Below are 22,366 nucleotides of genomic sequence, written 5' to 3' on the forward strand. Positions count from 1 at the left end.
TCAGCCCCTCTGCAGGGAGTGAAGCATATAACAAGGGTTCATACTAGGCTATATATGAAGAAAAGACACAAAGAATTTAAAGAAGAATCAAGATAACCTTGATGAACAAATGAGACTGAACATGAGATAAATGTGACTCATATCTAGATGATTAACTTTTTATTACTTATTCATGGGGATAGTAGTGTCCTGAAGTAGGATTTCTTTTAATTCAACTCACAAATACAAACACTTTCTACCATTTTGAACAATTTAGTTACTTTAATTTTTACATTTAATAATCATTAAGTCTATATCTAATAGTTCTCATGTAAGATAAGAATTGAAAATATTTGTGCAACAAAATAAAATTCTTCAAAAAGAAAAAGAAAAAATCCACACTTTTCCAAAATATTCAACTTCATAGTGATCAGAGCATAAATCTATGAGATATGTTGTTGATGTTGACTTCACTTTATATATTTTTGATTTCCTTTCTTTTCCCTCCCTTTCCAGTCACCCACCCCCCCTCCATTTTGCAGGCTTCAGGAATGTGAGGTCTCCTTAGTGATTTATAAACACACACATTATAAATGGGCATCTGTAGCTTAAGCGGTGATGAAGCCTTTTCTCTGTAAGACGCAGTTCTGGCCTGTGCGTGATTTAAAGGGGTGACATTTATGGCTCGCAGGCCTATTATTCAGAGTGACTGTCAGTGTGAGGAGCAACGTTTTACAGCGGCCATATGCAGAGGTGAGCCCGGAGCTACGCTAGGATCGGACACAGTCCAAACATCCAGAAAGATCCTTACTGTAACGCACCTCCACACACACAAAACGTCCGACTCTTTTGTGGTTGGAGAACTTTTTAATCTTTTAAAAACATTCTCCTGTCTTTAAATGTGAATTTTTCTACTCTTACATTAGGTATCATTTTTCTCCTTAGATGGAGTAACACAAAGAAATTGCAGCACAAGACAGCTATACAACAACATCTATGACTGATGAAACATTTAGTAGCACTTCAGTTTTAATAAAGTATTTCTGAATGGAATTCATAAGAATCATTAGAAAATAGTATTTCTTTATTAAGTAAGGTAATAATTTTGTTCCCAGTTTTGTAAACCTTTGACCTGAAATAGTCAATTCTGATTTCTCTTTGAGAACTATAATAATTTGTATTAGAAAGAGAGGTAAGATCCAAACACATCCTGAAGACAGCAGTTGCTGTTAAAAAGTGCTTTGTTAGTATTTTTAGCAGAATTAACAGCAATTAGCAGTTTTCAAATCAACTGACTATGTTTTGGTAGTATCACAGGATTATCCATACGGCAACAAGATGTGCACTTTTTCCGTTTGTTTGCTGTATGTCAGAAATGTATTTTTAAAAATTGTTCTTATGGATATTGATTAGTAAAAGAATGACTGAATTCTGCACTCTATTTTTACTCGAAAGTTGAAACTTTCAAGTTTCAAGTCAGAAAAATGATCAAAAACTCAAACCTCTGTCTGGGAAAGTCAGCAGTTTCTCACCAAGCATGATAAAAGGAAAAAGCACAATATGGCTGCCTTTTGAATTAAAATGTTAAAAGTTACAGTCCTAACAGACCAAATATCAAACCTCACTGAGTTTTTCAACTTGAATTGGCGTCCTGTGTGTCTGTGTCCTGTGATAAATGGAACGATGATGGAGCCAAAGTTTCTTCTGAGTACAACTAAACATTTCATACTTGTACCAACTATGGCCCCAGAGAACGGGGATCCACACCTTACATCTTCTTTAATTGGTCTCAGCATCTGCACTGAAGACCCTCTTTGTGCTTACATGTAGTCTGTTCTCTGAATGACACTATTCATAAAAAGATTGCATGTCTCACTGTGACCTACTGGTCAGAAGTCAGAGCTTATAAAGAAGAATATTTGTTTACTATTTAACAACTGTATTTCAGCTGCATTACTATTTATAAGTAGCTCAGTTTGTTGTTTTTTTTTTTTTTTACAATCACCATTTGGAAGCTCTCTTGAACTCAGTCTTGCTTTCTTGTATATTGTCTCGCCTTATGCATTAATTATGACTGTCCCTATCTGTTATTGTGGTGCAAAGTAGGTGCAAATAATCCATTTAATGGTCAAATGCTCCACTTTGTTTTCACATAACCCCATAACCTGCGCACCTGCCACGGCGATGCACAGCGCAATAGCAGCTGACGACAGACCGGACAATATCCCTAACTGTCCAAGATAATAGATGACAATAATGGGAAACTGTCCCTGAGCACTCGTTTGGAGTCTTCCTGCCCATTTACTGATACTCTTCATATTTAATTCGTCTCCAATAGCCAGGAAAACAGACACTTTAAGTCCATCTAGAGGGAGCGCATTTACAATAAAAGGCCAGCCGAATCCTCGGCTCACGTTTCCTCCTGACGGTGGCAGGACATAAACCTTCAAGCCAGACCTCATTTTCTCGGCGCCATCTCCCGGACACTGCAACAAAGAAATCAATAAGCCGCATACAATCCTCCTAACTTTAGAAGCTATTGTGAAAATGTCTTTGTCAAAGGAATATGGAGAGCATTTCTCCTCGACTCTCACCGTCTCTCTTACTTTGCTTCTAAGTGTCCGAACAGTCGGCAGGAGCGTTGGACTTGCAGCCAAATTAGCATCTGGCTGTGTGCTCTGGTCACGTTCTCTTTACACAGACCTATGACACAAGCAGTCTGTTTCTGAGGATTATGGTCACTATAACTTAATTCCCACAGCTGAGCAAGAAGAAATAATTCAATCCTGCTGCAGAGATAAAGATCCCTTGAGCAGAGTGGAGAGATCTGCTCTGCCTGTATCAAGTTATACACTGGAGATTTGCGCGTAGCATATAGCATTTAGCTCATAGCTACGCCGAATCGATACTTTACTCTGATTCACGAAGTCAATAAAACCAGGTGGCTTATCGGATCAGCCTGGTCGTGTAAACTGCCATAGAAAGCCACGAGTGTTTTCATAGCGGGCGCTTCCTGTGTTTGTGTGATCAAATTTAACTTTTTCTCCCGGGTTAAGAGTCTCAAGAAAGTCTAAAGATTAATGAAGGTCTTCAGGACCCAAAAAAAGAAAAAGATTTCCCTCCTGTTTGGCCACTGTCTGTCACCTTATTTAGCTTTTAACGCTACTTCATAAAGCCCCCTGAAGAGAACTACAAGCATCTAATCAGCTTCTGACCCATATGTTTCCTTGGAATTTGTAAGATCCTAAAACAGGAGCATCGGCTTTCCCAGTGAGGGGTCACTCTCCAGCCAAGTCTGCATGTGTGCAGACTTTCTCACAACAGACTGCCTTCAATCTCCTGCACTCTCAGCATCTATCGCCTTCTGTTGTGCATCACTATGACAAGGCAGGGCAGGAGGAGCGGCTCCGGGTTGCAGAGGTCCTCTGGATTGCCTTATGTGATGGACGGGAATAGTCTGGAATCCCTGAACGGAAGTAACCTCACATTGACCTCAACCAGTCATGGCTCGCCTGGCCCTCACCTTGCAACCTCTGACCAGTGTTGTCAGATTCTTCAGGACATAAACAGAACCAGGACATAATTTTTAGGCTGCATTTGTTTTTGTATAGTTGCTAAGTATCTTTAGTGGTGAAGCAATGGTAATTATTTACAGCAGTATTAATGTCTTGAACACTTTGCACTCTCTTAAAACGAGATACAAACACTCCAAAGTTTTTATTTATTTATTTTTTTTGATGGGGATGGGCATAGTGTGTGGCCAATTTTTTTCAGTAAAGTAAAACAGCAACAGTGGACTAGAAAGCTAAGGCGAGCCAAAAGGAACGAGTAACGACACGTTTCTTAGAAGTATAGCAGAGTGAAAGTCAGAAGTTTCCCCAAAAATAAATACTCAAGTAAAGATACTCAAATATACTTAAGTGCAGTACTAAAATAAATATAGTGTTATTGTCCACCACTGTGGTTTTTATCCCCACGAAACTGATACTGTCAAACTGTGGAATAAATAGATCAACCCATATCCTGGATTACTAAACAAGTAAAATTGGGTGAAAATGAATGGTGCGTCCATTGGTCTGGTTCCTGTCCCCAGTGGTGGATCACCAGTTACCTCACAGTACAACAAAGACTCTGTTCACTCCCTCCATTCTGTCTGATGCCATGGAGGTTTGAGAGCAGTCAAGACTCATTGTGGGTTGTTACTCTCAGATCTCCTTCAGAAGTAGTCTGGGACACTTGCATATGCATCAAATTATATTTGTCTTAACAAACCGCAGAAAGAAAAAAAAAAACTATTCATGACGTTTAATCAAACGTCACAATTCAAACAACTGAGCTTGAATTGTAAAACTCATATTCAGTACACAACACTGCTAACGTAGCAAGTATTTCCTTTGCTAACATAGCTAGCATTTCCTTTGCTAACATAGCTAGCATTTCCTTTGCTAACATAGCTAGCATTTCATTTGCTAACATAGCTAGCATTTCCTTACAGCTACCAGCTGAGTAGATACACGGCTAAGCCTAGTCTTAGTGGACAGACTTGTTTTCTATAGATTTCGCATAAAATCTCACAATTTGTAAGTTTATCCTGTAGGTACAGAGTAGGATAACGAGGTTCCTTCTAGTTTCTTCTGAAAGCCAACAAACTTGGTCTTTTGTCCAAGGTTTATTTAAAACAATTCAACTTCTTTCCCAACAGCATAAAAAGCATAATTTGCGTTAAAGAAAAACCCTCACCACTTTTTGATATTTTGACATTTATAAATAGGATTTGTATGATTTCATAAGAACATCTACCAAACATATATCTCTTTACCTTTTGAAGCAATCTAGCGAATGTCTTGTAGCCCATAAAGGGTTAAGGAACAATATGTTGCTGCAAACAGGAGCCACTTTTCCCCTGAGCTGTGCAATGGTGATATTCCTTCCCCTGAAAATAAACGACAACGCTCCCAAAAGTGGCACATAAATTAAAGTGGCAAGGTGATTGATGACACTGGAGGAGCGCAGAAAGGGGCGTTTGCATCACTTTTCCGTAAAACTAGGGAAAATGCACAGACACAAAAACATTAAGTGTGTACACACTTCCACATACACATGGTGCAGACATAATTTGACATGTGTAACCACATCAATCCAAAACGGTCCTACATCCTAAAATGAACCCCTGAGAGCTGCTGAGGGTAAATTACAACAGAAAAAGGCGACTCGCGTGCTTGTGCAGGCCCACGTGTCCGTGTGTGTACTGTACCCCGACGCCACATCCTCCAAATGAGCTCCATGCAATATTAAAGGATGCAAAATTAGTCTGTGAGGCAAAATGTGCTTGGAGCACCATCGGCGACTGACCTACCAAGGGCACCATGGGAAATAAGAGGGACTGGGCATGCAATTGAAACACACACAACAGGATATTCATTACTTACCCCACAACATGTTACCACTGATGGACCTCGTGGCGATCCGCTGGGTGTACTGACTCCACCAGAGGGGACAGTGAGCACATTGAAGAGTGGCGACCAGTAAAATTCAAAGACTTCATCAAACTTTTAACTACTTGGTGCTCACAAAGATTTTAGGGGAATGAGAGCCACAGGACCTGGCTAGTTTTAATGTCCATTCTTTAAGTACTTGGTTAGGGCAGCATTAAGAGATCTTGATGAAATCCTTGCAGACATTATCAAAGTTTAGCTGTGAAAGCTAAGTCATCAAATGGGACATGCAAAGCATGCTGAAAAATACCACTTACACATAGGGCTGGACAACAAATCAATAACAAAATATATCATGATAGACACGTGATCAATATCAGTAGATATTATGGCTGATATAATAGTCAATATATTCATTGAACTCTGCTCCCAAAATGCATGGCATTCTGGGGGATGTAGGCAGAGGAAAGGCTTTAGCTGCTCAACTTGACAACCAAGCTAAGTAAGGTTGGTAGCATCAACTAACTCTCCATTTGGTTACCTAGCAACAGCTCGAGTAACTTTCGCAGCAACAGTTTCACATTTAGCCATCGTGATTCATAAGTGCCTAAAAATAAAAAAAAACAATGGTGTGTGGTGCAAACTGTGGATAAAATTGGAAAGGTTTGACAGCATTTCAGACATTTAAAACAAAAAACCTAATCAATAATTATCAATATCTACTCATATGAAGTGTTTATGTCATGATACGTTATTCAACCTTACATACAGGGCAGTATTTTCAGTTCACTATTCACCAATTTGTGGGTGTTTCTGTGTAACATGACTCCAAATTGATCGTAGTAAACTTGGATTTTTCCACAGAGCATCTAAAATATGTTCAAAAGGAAGCTGCATTTTTTGGCTGCACACTCAACAACAGGAATAAGGAAGACTGTAGATGTTAGCTTCTGCGCTAGCGCTAAGACATATTCCTCGGTGCAAATTAAGTATATTTTCCTATTTTAGTTATTTGTAGCTGCCGGTTTTGCATACTGCAGAATTACAAAAGTCTTGACTGTATTTCAATTTTGCAAAGGGATGTAGACAAATTTAATAACTGTCAGGTCCAAAGAGTCAGTTTGGTCTTAGTTGCACATTACAGCAGTTTAAAGTAATAAAGACATGGATTCGAAACATGCAGGCGGTCATGTTTTGAGAACAATTTTTCCTACATCAATCCCACTTTCCTGCATCAAATATCTTTATTCAGGAACAGATTTGCCTTAATATCCTTTTGTGTACATGCAGCAAATTACGAAATGCACAGGCAGCACTCTGCTGTGCAGTTTGGTTGTGTGCAGGGAGGCATAGGAGCGACGCACAAAGCAAAACATGAAATGTTTTGAATTATACATTTCTGCCATCGGTGATAAATTGAGAGATGGATTCATCATAAATCATAGGACGCCGCGCCGCCTGTGAGGAGAACTGCATGGTGGGCAGTACCAGAGATTTAAGAGTGTTGCTGGCCTGTCCAGAGCTCCAGCCTGCAGCCACACCTTCATCACCCACTGCACTCCACAATGTTTTTTTTTCCCCTTTTTTATTTCACATCACCCCTTGGTATAAAGACTTCATCACTGCAAAAAAAACAAAATCTTACCAAGTATTTTTTTGTCTAGCTTCTAGTGCAAGTATCTTAGAATGAATGCATGAAATGAGACAAATTTAACTTACAACTAACTTTTCATTAAAATATAGGAGCTTGGTTTAAGTCAATAATTACTTAATGTTTATAAAAGAGTACTAATTCCGCTAGGAGATTTTTTTCATTTATAACAAGAAAAACTTTCTTGTTATAAATGAACAAGAACATAAGTGAAATAATTTTCACTTATTTTCTAAGTGAAAATAATTTTTGACTTAGATACTTTTTAATCTGCATTAAAACAAGCTGAAAAAAAAAGTTTTAGGTTAGTTTTGTGTTATTTAAAGTGTTCCAAGATACTTGCACTAGAAAATAGACAAAAAAAAATGCTTTTGTGTTGTTGCAATGATATTTCTGCTTGTTTTTGTTAGTATGTATTATGAGTTTCAAAGCTATTTTGTATGTTTTCTATTTGATACAGTTTTTGTTCCCCTTCTTATAGACTCAGGGGAACCGACGAGGCAAAGACCTGTACTATTTAATTAGCATCATTGTTTTTAAAGAGTAACATTTGTATTTTTGGAATATTTATTACCAACCCCGTTTCACTCTAAAATGCTTGTTTCTTGTTACATAAACACATTTTAATTACAATTTAATTGAATTTAAAGTGTCCAATCAAACACAACCTTTATTTAAATATGCTGTGGCAGACAAGTGTTTAGAGACCAGCAGTAAGCATACAACAAACTTTTGTTTTGACTTAAGCTCAGAGTCGCAGGCTATACCCCGAGTCGCTAACTACCCACTGTCAACTTCAGTTTATGAGTCTAAATTATTCCAATCGTTTTCATTTCAGATTTCTGTGGTAGCCTGTGTAGTAAAATCACTTTAATTTATTTGAGCAGAAATAGTGACAACTGTTATTTTTTTTTGTTTTAATTACATTTTTGTGTAAATGCTATGCATTGAAGCCATAATTCAGACATAAAAGACACCAGAGTTTTCCTGTAGAAGAGGTACTGTGTTGCTCCAAGGCCAAATTACGACCTAATCCAATCTGAATTTTGAAAATGACTTCAGATAAACCCTGCAGATGATACGCTAATAATTTAAATGCCAAAAAAAAGGTCATAATATGATCATTAAACGCTAGCCTTCTGGAATGTAACAAAAATTGACTCGCTTAAGATTTACCTACCACCGCCGCGCAGTGAACTCACTTCTGTAGATAAAAAGGCACATAAACTTGGCTGATGTGGGTTACGCCTCACTGCATCAGTGGTCAGCTAAAACAGCACAATGAAGCACACAACTGCTCACTCACACACATACACCACAACCCTGCATACGCTCGGCCAAGAGGCCGAGCATCCTCACTTCCACGTATACACATTAAACGTCTTGTTGACGACGGGTAAATCATCAGTGACGGCAAAGTACTGTGTTTATGCAGTGATTAAAACTTATGAACTGGGAGGTTAAATGAACCCAAACAAAACTGCACAGTGGTTTCCCACACAGAACGCGAATATAAGTGGAACAGCTGCAGATCTAATGCAGAAGTCTTCGTACAGCGTGAGGCTTTGCTAACGTCGTCACATTAAACCAAAACTTCTGTACGTTTTAAGTGGATTTAAGAGATGCCACACAAAGTAGTGCATAGATGTGAATAGGAAGGAAAATGAATCACACTTTTTCAGCATTTGACAAAAATGAATTTGGAAAGTGTGGTTTACGTTAGGATTTAATCTCCCTGAGGGTTTTTTTTTCTGTCAGATTACCTTGTCTTCACTCAAAGCTCTACTAATTGAGTTGTGCTAAGCTGCAAATTCTGGTATCAATCAGAGAAATACAGGTCCAGTATAGCCAATACAATGCCAATACTTTGTTATTTAGGTGTAATATATCATCAAACTTCTAATCTTCTGATATTTTGTGGTTTTTCCTGTGAATTATTTTGTTAAATCCTAAAGAATTTAGACAAAACCTATAGGAGTCAACAAAATACTTTAATTACCACGATAAAAATAAAAAAGAAGTAGAAAAACAAATGTGTGCATATTTTCCTAAATAAATGAAGTGCAAAAAATTATAATTTGAGAGCAAATAAAAAATATAAAACTAATGTATTGATCTTTCCCTGCGAGGTCTGATCTGATATTAATACTGAAATGTGGTAAAAACCTTGGTTCTCGGTTCGTTTGAAGTGGAGTCAGGTGTGGTTTGTAAATGACAAGCGGACCACTCCGGCGGCAGACAACAGCGCAGGGCATTCTGGGTAAAAACAACCAAAACTAATGAGTGTGCCTCGTGCTAGCAGGAGAAACAGTTTGTAGTCTTTTACCAAAACATAAGGGAAATCCTGTAATCACTAAAATCTGGCGCTACTCCATTTTTGTTTGCATTTTGAGGAAAATGCAAATTGCGCTTCTTCAGGGGTTTTTGTGTCGAACAGCGCCAGGTGTAAATGTAACAATCGAACCGAGTCTACCAGACTATTAGGCATGAAAACACCTTTGGTCAATTAAACATATTTCTTCCAGACTAACACGGTTTCTAAGCACTGCTGAATAACTTCAAATCAACCTGCATCCTGTGCAGACCAAACTCCTTAATGTGCCAAGTAGCTGAAAACAACATTGTGTTCCTGAAACATCCTGAGCTGGTGGCTGTGACAGACTTTGAACGCAGATTCCTGGACTCAATCTCAGCACAGCATTTCCTCAAACCAGCTAGACTCGCTCAGCTATCAAAGAGAAAATCAAATATTTTGTTTTGAGCTTCACTAATATCAGCATTTTTACTCCACCCCTAATGGCATTTTTATTGATCGGCTTCTTAATGGCGGGGCCATATATTTGACGGCCCTCATTTAAAGTAGAAGTGAGTAATAGCTGTCTGAAGGAAGGCTGTAAAACTGTTTGTGCGTGTGTGTGTTTCTTTTTTTTTTAGATCGTCATTATAGAGAGAAGGCAAGAGTGGAGGAAGAAAGACATGAAGGAGGAGAAGGGGAGACAGTTTTTAATTTACTGAGCACAGGAGAGCACTGGGAAAAAAGGAGAGGAAGTGCAACCAAAGCAGAGTAAGTAAGACTTCAGGAATGAAGGTGAAGGCTTAAGCTGTAAAAAGCTCAAATTCCTTCCCAAACAGAATTAATTCAAAAGCATTTCTGCGAACGTAACCCGTTTCACCTCCGCGACTCGTACATTACCTCTGCTATTGCAAACAAACCTCAAAATGCCCCCTTCCTGTCCCCCTTTTCCCCTTCCATCCCCTTCCCTCTTTCCATCCATCCAGTCCTCTCAGGTCATCAGCGAGCGAAGCCACAACAAAGGGGGGCCGTTGCCGCGGTGACCTTGGCTGTGACATCATGTGGCGGCAGAAAGAAATGAAGCCATTAGGCCGAGGCAGCACTCGCCCATAAATCAGACTGTTTCCAATAAGCTGCCTTAATGGTCATCCATCACGCCGCCAGCCAGCGCCCTCCGCACCCATCCGCCAGGGGAACAACCACGGGGGGAGGAGGGGAGGCGATATCGGAGTGGGGGGGCAGGAGGAAAGAGAGGCAGAGGGGATGTGGGAGAAGACAGGAAGGAGAGGAATCAAGAGGAGATGAGAGTAAAACTGATTGCTGCAATATAAATAAATGCAAATATGAAAGCAGTATCTGTGTAAACGTTGGAAAGCTGGAATTAATCATGAACAAGTATCTAAATCTTTAGCTCCAAAATAGTATTTATAACTCCTCACTAACTATGTTTCAATCTTTACTAATATCCTGCTGATGTTGAAAAAAAAAAAAAAAAACAATTTCGCAATTCCGGTGTTTACGTTGTATAAGAAATTGAAATAAAATCACATGTGAACAAGCTTGTTCCTTTATAATTCAGATATGGGGCTAGCGCTCATCATCTATCAGCCATCAGAGGAGACATCGGCGTCTTACTCATGCGCTGGAGCGACAAGACCCTTATTCTAGGAGGCAGCTGTGCATGCTGCGTTTTGGTAGTCGGAGGTTTTACGGAAGAGTTGTGGATTCAACACGTTCAAATCAACAAATATGAACAATTTCAAACACCAGTTTTGATGCGAAGGCCACCTGCTTGACAGCTGGAAATGTAGAGGGATTTCATTTCAGTGAGTCCATGCATCGTCAAATATAGAAAAGGATGACTTCATGAGTAGAACATTGCAAAACTTTGGAAGGTCAGAACGGAATTTGACCACAAAAACCCTGACAAGAGGTTCCACACAACCATAAATTTGGAAAACATTTGTAAGGTAGGCAGGGAAAAGATTACCAAGTCAAAATGTTGGACACTTCTGCCAAAGTCCAAATCCTATTTGTTTGAAGGAAAAAGTGCTTTAGCACAGTATTGTCTGTCTACCTGTGTATGCAAGCAATTTATTGGAACTTTTTTCTTTACCTTTTATATTTCCCTGTTTCTTTTTTATTGCAGAGTTTACCGCAGTATGCACAAAATTTAAGACTTTACCTTCAATAAGTAGCCATTTACAAAGTTTCCCCCATTTTCTTTCTTCGACTTAATTTAATACTTAGTGGTTTAGCCTTCCTCTAACATGCATATTCTTCCCGAACAAAGCCAACAGGTTTTCATCGAGCAATGCAATTAAAAATGTGATAAACATCACCTGACAATTAAAGTGAGACATTGGGCAAAACAGAAAGCCACACAGAGAAGAGAAAGTAGTGTAAAGTAAATCCCGTGAAAACGTCCCTGTGCTGTGGAAACATGAGTGTGTGCCAAACCCCAAACCCCTAGTAGCTAATCCTGGCTGCAGGAATTACTGCACACACTCACAGCAGTCATGTCATCAGGAACCCGGTGGAACAGGCCCATTTTGTAGTCCACACCACACCAGACCTCTTGCTGAAAGGTTCAATCTGACTTATAGCACCTACAGCCGACAATTGTGGTTCATCATCCTCACTTCTTCCTTATTGGTTTGTTGGTTGGTTTCCTTGGTTTTCATTTAGCCTCATGCATCTCACTTTAGTCTCTCTAGTTCTCTCTTTCTAATAAAATATTCCTTGCCCATCTAGATCGTGTTCCCCTATTTCCCCCCCACCCTCACTTTCCTTGAAGAATATGTTTCTGTATGTGTAGATCACGTTGCCTATTTTGACCAACATCAGCTCACCCAGAAGTTCCTTTACAACCCGTAAGTCCTGTAAATCCTAGTTGAAAAATGATGTGTGTGGTGCGGCTTGCCTCTTAGGTTTCCCGGAGTACAGCGGCCAAATTGTTTTTGCTAGGCACTGCGAGAGACCTTATCCATCATTTTGAATGAGCTCTGTAATTGGGATTAGAAGAGCAAAAGTGCAAAAATGGACTTTGAGAATGATAGCATTACAAGCAGACCTTTCAGATGACATAAGGGGCCGAGTGTGTGCTGAATGCTAGTGATTTGGTATGTTTGGTTAACACTGTGTGGCTTTGTGTATTAGTATGCACACACTGAGCACCGCATGATCGAGCAAACGCATATCACTGAATGGGGTCTGACAGTGTTTTTATAATTGAATGCATACTGGTTTATGTTTAAATCATTTCACACTTACTGAATGCAAACAAATCTGCACTTGATGCCATTTTTGTGTCTTATGTTATAGGACATGGAAAACATGAACAAACGACTAACGCTTATGGAATATGGCTGCAAAAAAGGTTGCTTCAAAACTCTCCACTGACACCATTTGATGGAGTATCTTTGGATACAGTTACAGATGTCACCAGATGTAAACAAACATGAACACACACACGCACACGCACACACACACACAAAGTATGTCTTTCTGTATTCACAATGACTTTGTACTTTGACATACATTAATTGTCAAGGATAAACCAAACCATTACTAGTACATAACTAAAATTAACCCAAACTTAATTCACAACTTATCCCAAAACCTAGCACCCCAAAACAGCACAACTTTTTATGCTTGAACACGATTTGAGCGTTAGGGCGACTGGTTTACATGCACGTCGTCCATGTAGGGGGCGACGGAAAGTCTTGTGCATCTAGCACTCAACACACATCGAGCATGTCCAAGGAGGCCGGCGCTACAGAACTTTTGCCACTGGACACAAAGCGACAACCGATCAGAGAGACTCTCTTATGTGATGTAATGGCTGGTAGTTGGTGTCCTGCCAGAAGATCAAGGCACCGATCCAGGTAAGCAGGTCATCAAACTGGGCTCGTCAACGCTAAGCTAAGTTGTGAAAGTCACCAAACTCACAAAACCCTTGAATTATCCAGTGAATTCAAACACTGCACAATTATAACGTTTGATATCTATGTTTTCCATCAAACTCAAGTGTCTGTCTTCAAACTGCACACCAATCCAACTTAAGGCTTTTGAAGCGTTTTTGATGCACGAAACACATCACTGTATGGCTCAGGCTTTGGGTCAAGAGAAACTCAGTGGTGAAGAAGTTTAAAGCTTTTTAAGGTTGCTACATATCAATGTGTACAACAAACAGCAAAAAATAGGACGAGGTTTAAATTTCAGCTTGTTGATGAAATGTCTGATTTATTCAAATGTGCTGATGTCCTTCTTAATGGAGGACATTAAGTGGGGTGGAGAGACAACCTGAAAAGGAACATTCTTCTAGAATACGCATTATCCCTTATGTCATCTTTCCAAACACTCCCACATTCATAACCTCCACCCCACTTCAACACACACACACAGGCACGCGCGCACACACACACTGCGATAACCTTTGTGGCCCTTCTCAGCTGGTATGGAGCCCCATATGCTCCAACTCCTGTTGTTATTGTTGTTGTTTGGCTGTCTGGCTCATTTGACGTGCGGACCCATGACAGTGTCCAGGACCCCTTCCAAGTTCTGCCTGGTGCCTCTGTGCTTGTGTGGGAAAGAGAGTGTGTGTGTCTCAGTGTGTGGATTATTAATTCTGTGGGCCAATGATACACTACCGCCATCAGGCTTCATCTACTGCTCAGCCATTTTTAGGATTTCCCTTTCTTTTGTCTTGATTTATACTTGTTGAAGTCCATCTCTCTCAGGAGATAGAGTCAGAGTCGCACCTGATGGTTCAGCAGCAGTCAGTGGAAGACGAGAACAACTTTGGAAGTTACTATTCTGCCAAGAAAAATAATAAAGTCAGGTTTTAAAAAAAATAGACAGATAACAGAGAGACAAAGACAAGAGAGTGAATTTGTAACCAGGTTTTTCTCCAAGAGAGGTGGGTAGACAGTGTGAGATTCTTAATCATTTAGCATAGTTAGCTTAGTTACAGACTACTGTTTGCCTCCATTTCACTAGCATTTAATGAATTAAGGAAAAGAAATACCAAGTTATTCATATATTTAACTTGTCCCTGCATCTCTTACCACACTTAACAGGTGAGTCAGTCAGCAGCAGCTCTAACCACCATACCAGCATAATTTGCTTCAAGTGCAAATTCAGAGGATTTGTTAAACTTTACTTGTCAACTTTATCTGAAATGAAACATTTTGGGAATTTTACAATTGTAAAATGTAAACTGTTCTTCAGATAGCAGCTCAGTAGAGCAGAGTAATTATCTTGTTATTAGTGCAGACACTAAAAACCAGAAAATTCCCGCGATTGTCAAGCCATGAGAACATTAAACTCAAAGCCTTTTCAAAGGATTATCAGCACCTGTGTGGATTCCATAATGTAAGGTATAGATTTGCAGTTTGTGGGAGCTAAACAGAAGTGTAGATCAAGGCTTCTTTTTTTTTTCACCGATAAGTATTAAGGTCCTTGCAGAAACTCAACACTTGATACCTGTTGTAAATCTGGTGCCTATGATGTTCTCAGCTACACCCCTAGCAAGCTGGGTGGCCAGGATTTGCACAGCTTATTACATTATACGACATTCAAAGCAAGGAGCAGAGTTTACATACAATCACCTTGAACCATACTGTTACAAGATGAATTGTCAACAAGCCATATCAAAACAGAAAGAAAACATTCTAGCACTTCTGCTCCACTTGAAAATATTAAAAGGAGTTTATTCAAGACCCTACCTGCATGAGTTGAATTATGCATGTAGTTTTAGGTTTTCTAAGCTGTTTACACTTGTTAGAGCTGCATAATATATAACCACGACTGGATTATCAATTACAAAATTACTGAGTAAGTGTAGCAAAGGTAAAGCACAGTGTGTTCATTTTTTTAAAAAGTTTAAGTTATCATGCTTGAAGTCTCAAACTAGAACTCAATCAGAAAAAAAAGACAATTCCTAAATGACTCAAATTGGTGCAGCAGAATATTAAGGCCACGTTAAGAAACAAAATTAAGAGAATAAAATTATAATATTTTGGGACAAAAGTTGCACAGTATTAAGTCAAACTAATACGAGAATAAACTCATGAGAATACTCATAATGTTTTAAAAAAAATAGTAATAATACCAAATTAAAGTCACGCTTTTACCAGAATGAAGTCAGAATAATAAGAGAATAAAGTTATATGACTAAAGTCATAACATTATGAGAATAAAGTCGTGGTAATAATTGAAAAAAGTCAGAATGATCGAGAATAAACTCATAATGCCAGAATAAAGTCATGGTATTAGTAAAACAAAGTAGTAAATTTCTACACAAAAAATATGAAACAATAAAAGTGAGGAATACTGAGCATCTTGTGAAGTTATACTTTGGTACTGGATTTTCAGATAACATCAAATTATTAGAAGTGGGACTTTTGTCTCATTTGAAGAAAGAGTCACATAAGGACTTGATAACTATCAAAGCCTTTATCTCAATAAAACAATTTGTATTGAAAATTCATGACTTTCTTCTGGTAATATTGTGTCCTTTTCTGCTAATGTTATGACTATTTTTGTAATATTGTGAGTATTCTCATAATTAAAAAAATAAATCTCTTAGCCTGGCCTTAATACTCCATCATACGTTGGTATTGGTGAAACATTGGCTTTTGTGATTTAAAGAACATTTAATCAGCGTTCATGACAGATATCTATCTTTTCTTAACAATATAAGTACGTGTTACCGCAGTATGATGACATTTAAATAAACCACAAGTTTTCAGTGAAAACCTGACTTTAGAAATGCTCGGCGCTACCGTTGAAAACACTGTAACAAGGTGGACGGCCTTACGCATGGTTTCTGGCCATCTGTCCTACATACTGCCGCCCATGCTGCCTGCCCACCTGCTGCAGAGCTACAAGGACACATTACCTCCTCTTAGCCCTTCACCACTTGGCAACGGTGAGAACCATAACAACCGGTCTTTATGGAACCCACTTTAAGCAATAGCTCTTATTGCTCTTGGAACATGCAGCAACGTGCTCTGGGATTTCAGGACCTTCCTCCTCTCTGGCTCCGCCGAGCTGCACCCTTCCAAGACCTCCTCCTCTGGAAGTCTTTGGATTTCACTGCTGTACAAATGTATGCGGGGGAGACATTTATCATGAGCCGCATGCCGCTGGAGACGGCATCGGTGGCTATTTTGCAGGTCTGGTCAGGGAAAGACAGGAAAGGGGAGCTTCGCTGCGAGGGAATGACATTTACATGTATATTTACATTTATTCACAGCTGTTGCCGAATGGCGGCAACCTCAAGTGGCTGAGGGGAGGACTAGAAAGGTCACAGCCTGTGCAAGCATTGAGGCTTTATTAAATTTGTAGGTTAGCATCACCTACAGACAGATGTATTTTAGATTCTAAATTCAGTTTACGAGATAAACTTGTATTTTTTTCCTAAGTTTCAAAATGCTATATTTTCTCTTATTTACGTTGTCTTTCTCTTTATCTTCTCTGTTACATTGTTCTATTGTATTTACGTAAAAATATAATCCTCCAGACTCATTGAGCAGACTGCCTATCCCTTCTGGCCAAGGAACACATTGGTATCTTTCAGAATAAGCTTAGATACTAGATACAGTAATAATTTGGCAATGGCAGCAGAGGAAGGAGAACGAAGCCGTTCAATCCGTGTTAGCCACACTTTCAAATATTGATTAAATAAAGCAAGATGAACATTTAAGACAATTTAATGCTGGCAAAGATGTTGTGGTCCTACTCCCCACAGGGATTTGGTAAAACTCATTTTGGATGGTTGTTTGCATCGCACGCTAGCTTCATAGCATGGCTTCCCTCAAGATTGAGTTGGAGCATTACATGTCATGACCAAACTGGGTAAAGTCTTATCTTAGGTTTCTCAGTGGCCAAGGGTTCAGATTATCTTTACGAAGTAAAGCGTAGAACAAGGAGGTTGTTTTCACCAGGCTAACCTTAAAGGCTAACCAAATAAAAAATCTGATGAAATGCAGGGAACAAGAACTGTTCCTCTATGTAATCATGCTTCAGTTGATTCACATGAAAACGTTGAAACAAATAGGCTCCTTGAGATGAACTGAAAGCTTACAAACAGTTACAATTTCACAGATTTCTTAGGCATTAGCTTGTGTTACACTGAAGCTGCAGCCTACACCTCATTAACTGTAACTTATTCTTCTGCCGGGATAATTTCCCCCTACAACTGCAAGACGATTGCACCATCTTCAAGGCTACTGAAAGGCTGATACAAACTTTTAAATTTAGTTTAATTTTAAGCCTTACGGTTCAGCGCAGAATGATGAGCCAGTCGGGTGTATCGATGCCATCAGCAGTACAAACCCGTAACATTTGAGTAGTGACACAGACTTTGGCTAAGAAAACAGCAACAAATTTGTTAACGTGGAGAAGTTCAGTATTTTCTAATATGTCCTTGTAATTCATAGACATTTCAATTTTGTTTTAAAATGCTAAAATCAGCAGAGACGTGTCTTTCCACTGATTAGCTGTTCCTCTACTTTGAGAATTCCTTCACTTTCTTACCAATTTATAGTGAAATGTCATCTTTCTTTTCAACTAAAAGAACAATCAGAATAACTTGATAGAACCTGACCAAAACTTTAACCATCCATTTTAAGATTAATCACAGTAAACTAGCTAATATTGTATGCTTATTAAAATGACCAGGTTTAAGGTTATTTTGCTAAATTAACTGTGATTTACTTGGATTTCTATTGCCTAATCCAACGTATACTACCAAAAAGTTCTACTTGCAGATGATATAAGTATAAAGATATACAGAGATGACCCAGTGGTTTACAAAAACAGCTAGACATCGAAGAAGAAAAATCTTTTCTTAGCAATGACAGAAGTTTTAATACATGTTTTTCTTATCATAAAATTGCCCCAACTGTAAATCACAATATTTACAATTTGTAGATGAAAAAATTGGCTCTGTATTTTCAAAGTTGCTATTTTTTGCAGAGATTCCATGTTTTGTTCCATGTTAAATGTTCTTCCCTCAAATTGATTAACTTCTCCTGCAAAAGATGCCAACATTTCAGTGTCGACTTCAAAAGACTGAGGTGCCATTTGTTGGCTTTTTCAGCATCAGAGCAATAAATGCTAAAATGAATGCAAAACACCTCCTGTGTTTAAGTGGGAGATGCTATGCTTTTTTACCCCCTCGTTTAATGTGTTAGATTACATAATTAGTTAGTTCCTAGTAGGAACTGCAGCTGTGATAATTCTCTGTTAATCACATCAGCTCACAGTTTTTTCCCCTTATTTAAACATTTAAATAATTCTCTCAAAGAACACTTCTTATCTCTGGAGATGTCTACAGCAATGATTCAATTAAACAGCAGCAGTGAGAAATAAAGAGAGAGAGAAAAAAACCATGATGGTTTATTTTCCATATATTTGGCTTCAGTTAGAGGGAAATATTCATTTATTCTAATCCTGAACTTTAAGTTTTAGTATTCCGCTGCTTCCGACAGTCACTTTTATCAATATGGGAACAGAAAACCTCCTGACAAAATGACAAACGACACCCTCCGATTCACGCATGCACATACAGTATTCATGTGCATGAATACAATCAGCTTTTAGATCCACACATATGCACATAAAACACACCTCCAGCAGGTTCCCTTCAAAATTACATTTGGCCAAACGTAGACACTGGTCTTGGAGCCCGCAGCTTCCAACCCCCCCACACAAAGCTCCAAGCTCCCCTTCATGTCCCTCTCAGGAGCCAAAATGGCGTCCATAAATCAAGGAGCTAGATGTAATCTGCAGTGTCCAGAATGCAAGAGGGCGAGGCTGCGGAGCATAATGTGACTGGTTCTCCATTGTCATTCAGCAGCACAGAGTGCCTTGGCTGCACCTGATAAGGGTCTGCTTAGAGTGAGCCATAAATCACCGGCACTGCCAACCGCTCCTATGCTGGTTTCACACAAGAGAAGAAAGAGCACACGGGAGGCACGGAGACAAGAGGAATGGAGCACAAAGAGGACGAGGAACGGGCTCGAAGACGTGGTGGAGAGAGATGGCACAGGACGGGGATAAAAACACAACGATAAAAACAATAGAGAGCTCCAGTAAAGAGGCCAAGTGTGGAGAATGAGAAACGGGGTGAAGAAGAGGCCATAGAGCGAGGATTCTGAACAACGAAGAGTTCTGAAAAAAACTAAATGTAAAACTGTTATGAGCGTTACATCCAAATGTTATTCCCTCATCAAAAACATACCTGGAGTGTTGCCTTTATTCTTTCATGCACGTCTGAGAAATTTTTTAATCTCCCATGGCAACCATTCAGCTGTGGGTGGACCTAGAACCGCCTCCAAAAAGGAAACTCCTCCTTGGAGATGCGGTTTACAAGCTTCAGCGTTACAGTGCCGCCCTCCCCAACGGCTACCCCACTCTGCTCCTGCAGACTAGCCAGCAGCAACTAGCAAACACCTAGTGGAACTGTGCATCTGCTGAGCTCATTATAGGAGCTACTTCTTAGTGCAACACTGGCGAAAACGTTCAAGGGTTAATAGAGGAGCCCTGTCCTGAAAGCAGAGTTTCAGAAAGAGCAGGAGTTTTTAAAGAGACAGAGTTTAAAGCAGCTAAAGAGAATTTCAAGGTGTTAAATGAAGTCAAACTTCTTTTACGTCTTATTTGATGTATATACAGCATTTTTATAAAAACTGAATGTAACAGTCACTTGATTGTGCTGTAAAATCGAACTACTTGCTAGAAAACATATAATAATGTCCTTTTAAAAGTAAAATAGAGGAATCAGTCTATTAAACTAGTATGGTACAATGTTGTCGTTATAACAGGACAGAAAAATCGTCTCTACAAGGAGAAATTTTTCGGTTAAATTAGTTTTTGCAGAAACTGTATTCAAGTACACACAAATATTTACACCAATAGATTTTAAATACTCTCTTGATGTACCTTTGGCAGCAACGACAGCCTCACATCTTCTTGGGTATGCTTGACCCTCCTGTTTTGGAGTATTTTTTCCTTTCTTCTCTGTAGATCCTCTCAAGTTGTCCAGCTGTGTGGCCGACATCAGTCGACAACGTCATTAGGGCTTTCCAGAGACGTTCAGTTGGATTTACATGCCAGTTCCCTCTGGGCAATTCCAGAACATGCACAGAATGTTCCTGAAGTGATTCCTTTGTAACTGTTTGCTTTGGGTCACCATTCTGTTGAAAGATGAATTTTCACTTTAGTCTGAGTTCCAAAGCACTTTGAAGCAGGTTTTCTTGACTCTCCACTCTTGGCTTCCGTCGTAACCGAAATACGCAGACTGGTTTTCAAGGTTCTGGCAGAATCATCACCAAACCCCAAAAGACATCCCCACAACATACCATCACCATGCTAGCACTGCCTGTTTTATGTTTTGGTTTTTAGCGTTAGGCTTCGACTTTGTTAGCATTTAAATGTCTTTTCTGTGTCTTTGCATTTTCCTTCATGTCTATTTTGTTTGCTGCAATTTAAGCAAACTTTTAAGTTTTAGAAAACTAGCAAGGAACTTCGACATACGAGTTTAATTCATTCCGTGACCAAGCTAGTGAGCCAATATGCTCATATTTCTAACGGATTTTCTCTATTTAAGATAACAAAAATAATTGTAATCCATTCCAGCCTTGTAAAATATTCCCAAACCACGCTATAATAAATAAAAATACATATAAAAATACATATAACAAATAGATGTGCTTAATTAAATATATAAAATAAAAGAAAAACGTTTTATTAAGTGTTCTTACCATGGAAACAGACAAGAAAAGGGAGGGAGGAAGGTTTGTTTGCACGCTGCCTTGAAAGTTTGTTAACTCACGTTCATGTTTTTTCTATCATTCCAAGCTTCCGGTCAGTCACCGTGGAACGAGATGCGGTCTAAGCTGAAGCTGCGCCTGTGCGCCATCTAGTGGTGGCGTCCCGAAGCAACTCAGATTTAAGCTCGACTCGCATGATTCGCTGGTAGTATGCGCTTCTTATTCTTTTTCTTTATTACATTGGTGGTTGAAGAAACAACTGAAGAAAGCATTACCGCCACCAACTGGTCAGAAGTGTGGACTACATGACCAAAAAATAAAAATTTAATAATGATCATACAAAATTATATATATCCTGAAAAAGTCCATGATGTAAAAAAATAAAATGGTGAATAAGATTTTTCTAATGATGATAAAAGATAATGAGAACAAAAACTACTTTAATTGAATAAAGTGCTCTGTCTACAACAGAAGGACAGCAGTCCCTTTTCCACACAACAGCTTGAGATTGGTAGAACATTAACATATGTTGTTCCTGGCCATTTGCTGAACAGCTGATGTACCGTGATTTACCATCAACAGTCTGCAAATAACTACTTGGTGATTTAAAGCGATGGGTTTCACTGTGTGCTGTAAATAAACGCCTCATCAAGGTTGAATGAAACAACAGCAGCAAACTCAAACAGTTTGTGAGAACTTTGTCACAGTTTTCACAATCTAATTACCTGAAAACAAAAATGGAACGTATTCTAATGATTGAACTGTGTTAAATCTTGGCTTTGAAAAAAGAAAACAAAAGTTGGTTTTGTCACGCTACAGAAACTGTTGAAAAGTAAAAAAGAATAATAAAAAAATAAAAATTAATTGCGATCATAATCTAATTGTGTTCATGTCTAAATGTGACATCGTGTCATAACAACACAGATCAAGGCGATCATTCAGCTTCCATCTTGAACAGGGAGTGGAAAGCTTTGTATAACCCCGTCCCTCCATCTCCGAAGGCAGCTCTCACTCATCGAAGCTCCTATTCAATCATCCCCTTATTCCTTATTCATATGCTAAATCACTATAGCAGAGCGCCTTTGGCCAAGCACACTGCGAGATAGATGTTAACATGTGTAATCCCCCATTAACGCATAGGAGGCAACGGATCCTCGGCTGACACCCGCCTGCCCCCAGGGATTGGCCCTCGGAGAATGGAGGGGCTGATGGGTAATGTTCAGAGAGG

The 22,366-nt window shown here is 39.1% G+C and overlaps 1 long non-coding RNA gene across 2 annotated transcripts; it reads right to left on the reverse strand.

Annotated features, from left to right (window-relative positions):
• Nucleotides 1–1,142: 1,142 nt before the first annotated feature.
• Nucleotides 1,143–21,286, reverse strand: LOC106952998 (uncharacterized). 2 transcript variants are annotated; one of them, XR_001426094.1, is made up of 4 exons: nucleotides 21,130–21,286; nucleotides 20,309–20,562; nucleotides 2,586–2,682; nucleotides 1,143–2,465 (listed from the first exon to the last, which is right to left on the reverse strand). It is a non-coding gene; the product is annotated as an uncharacterized LOC106952998 (long non-coding RNA). The 2 variants fall into 2 exon arrangements; XR_001426095.1 differs by having other exon boundaries at nucleotides 2,574–2,682.
• Nucleotides 21,287–22,366: the final 1,080 nt, after the last annotated feature.

This window comes from Poecilia latipinna, unplaced genomic scaffold (genome assembly GCF_001443285.1).
Source record: "Poecilia latipinna isolate Pla-1442-1.1 unplaced genomic scaffold, P_latipinna-1.0 Scaffold554, whole genome shotgun sequence".
NCBI lineage: Eukaryota > Metazoa > Chordata > Actinopteri > Cyprinodontiformes > Poeciliidae > Poecilia > Poecilia latipinna.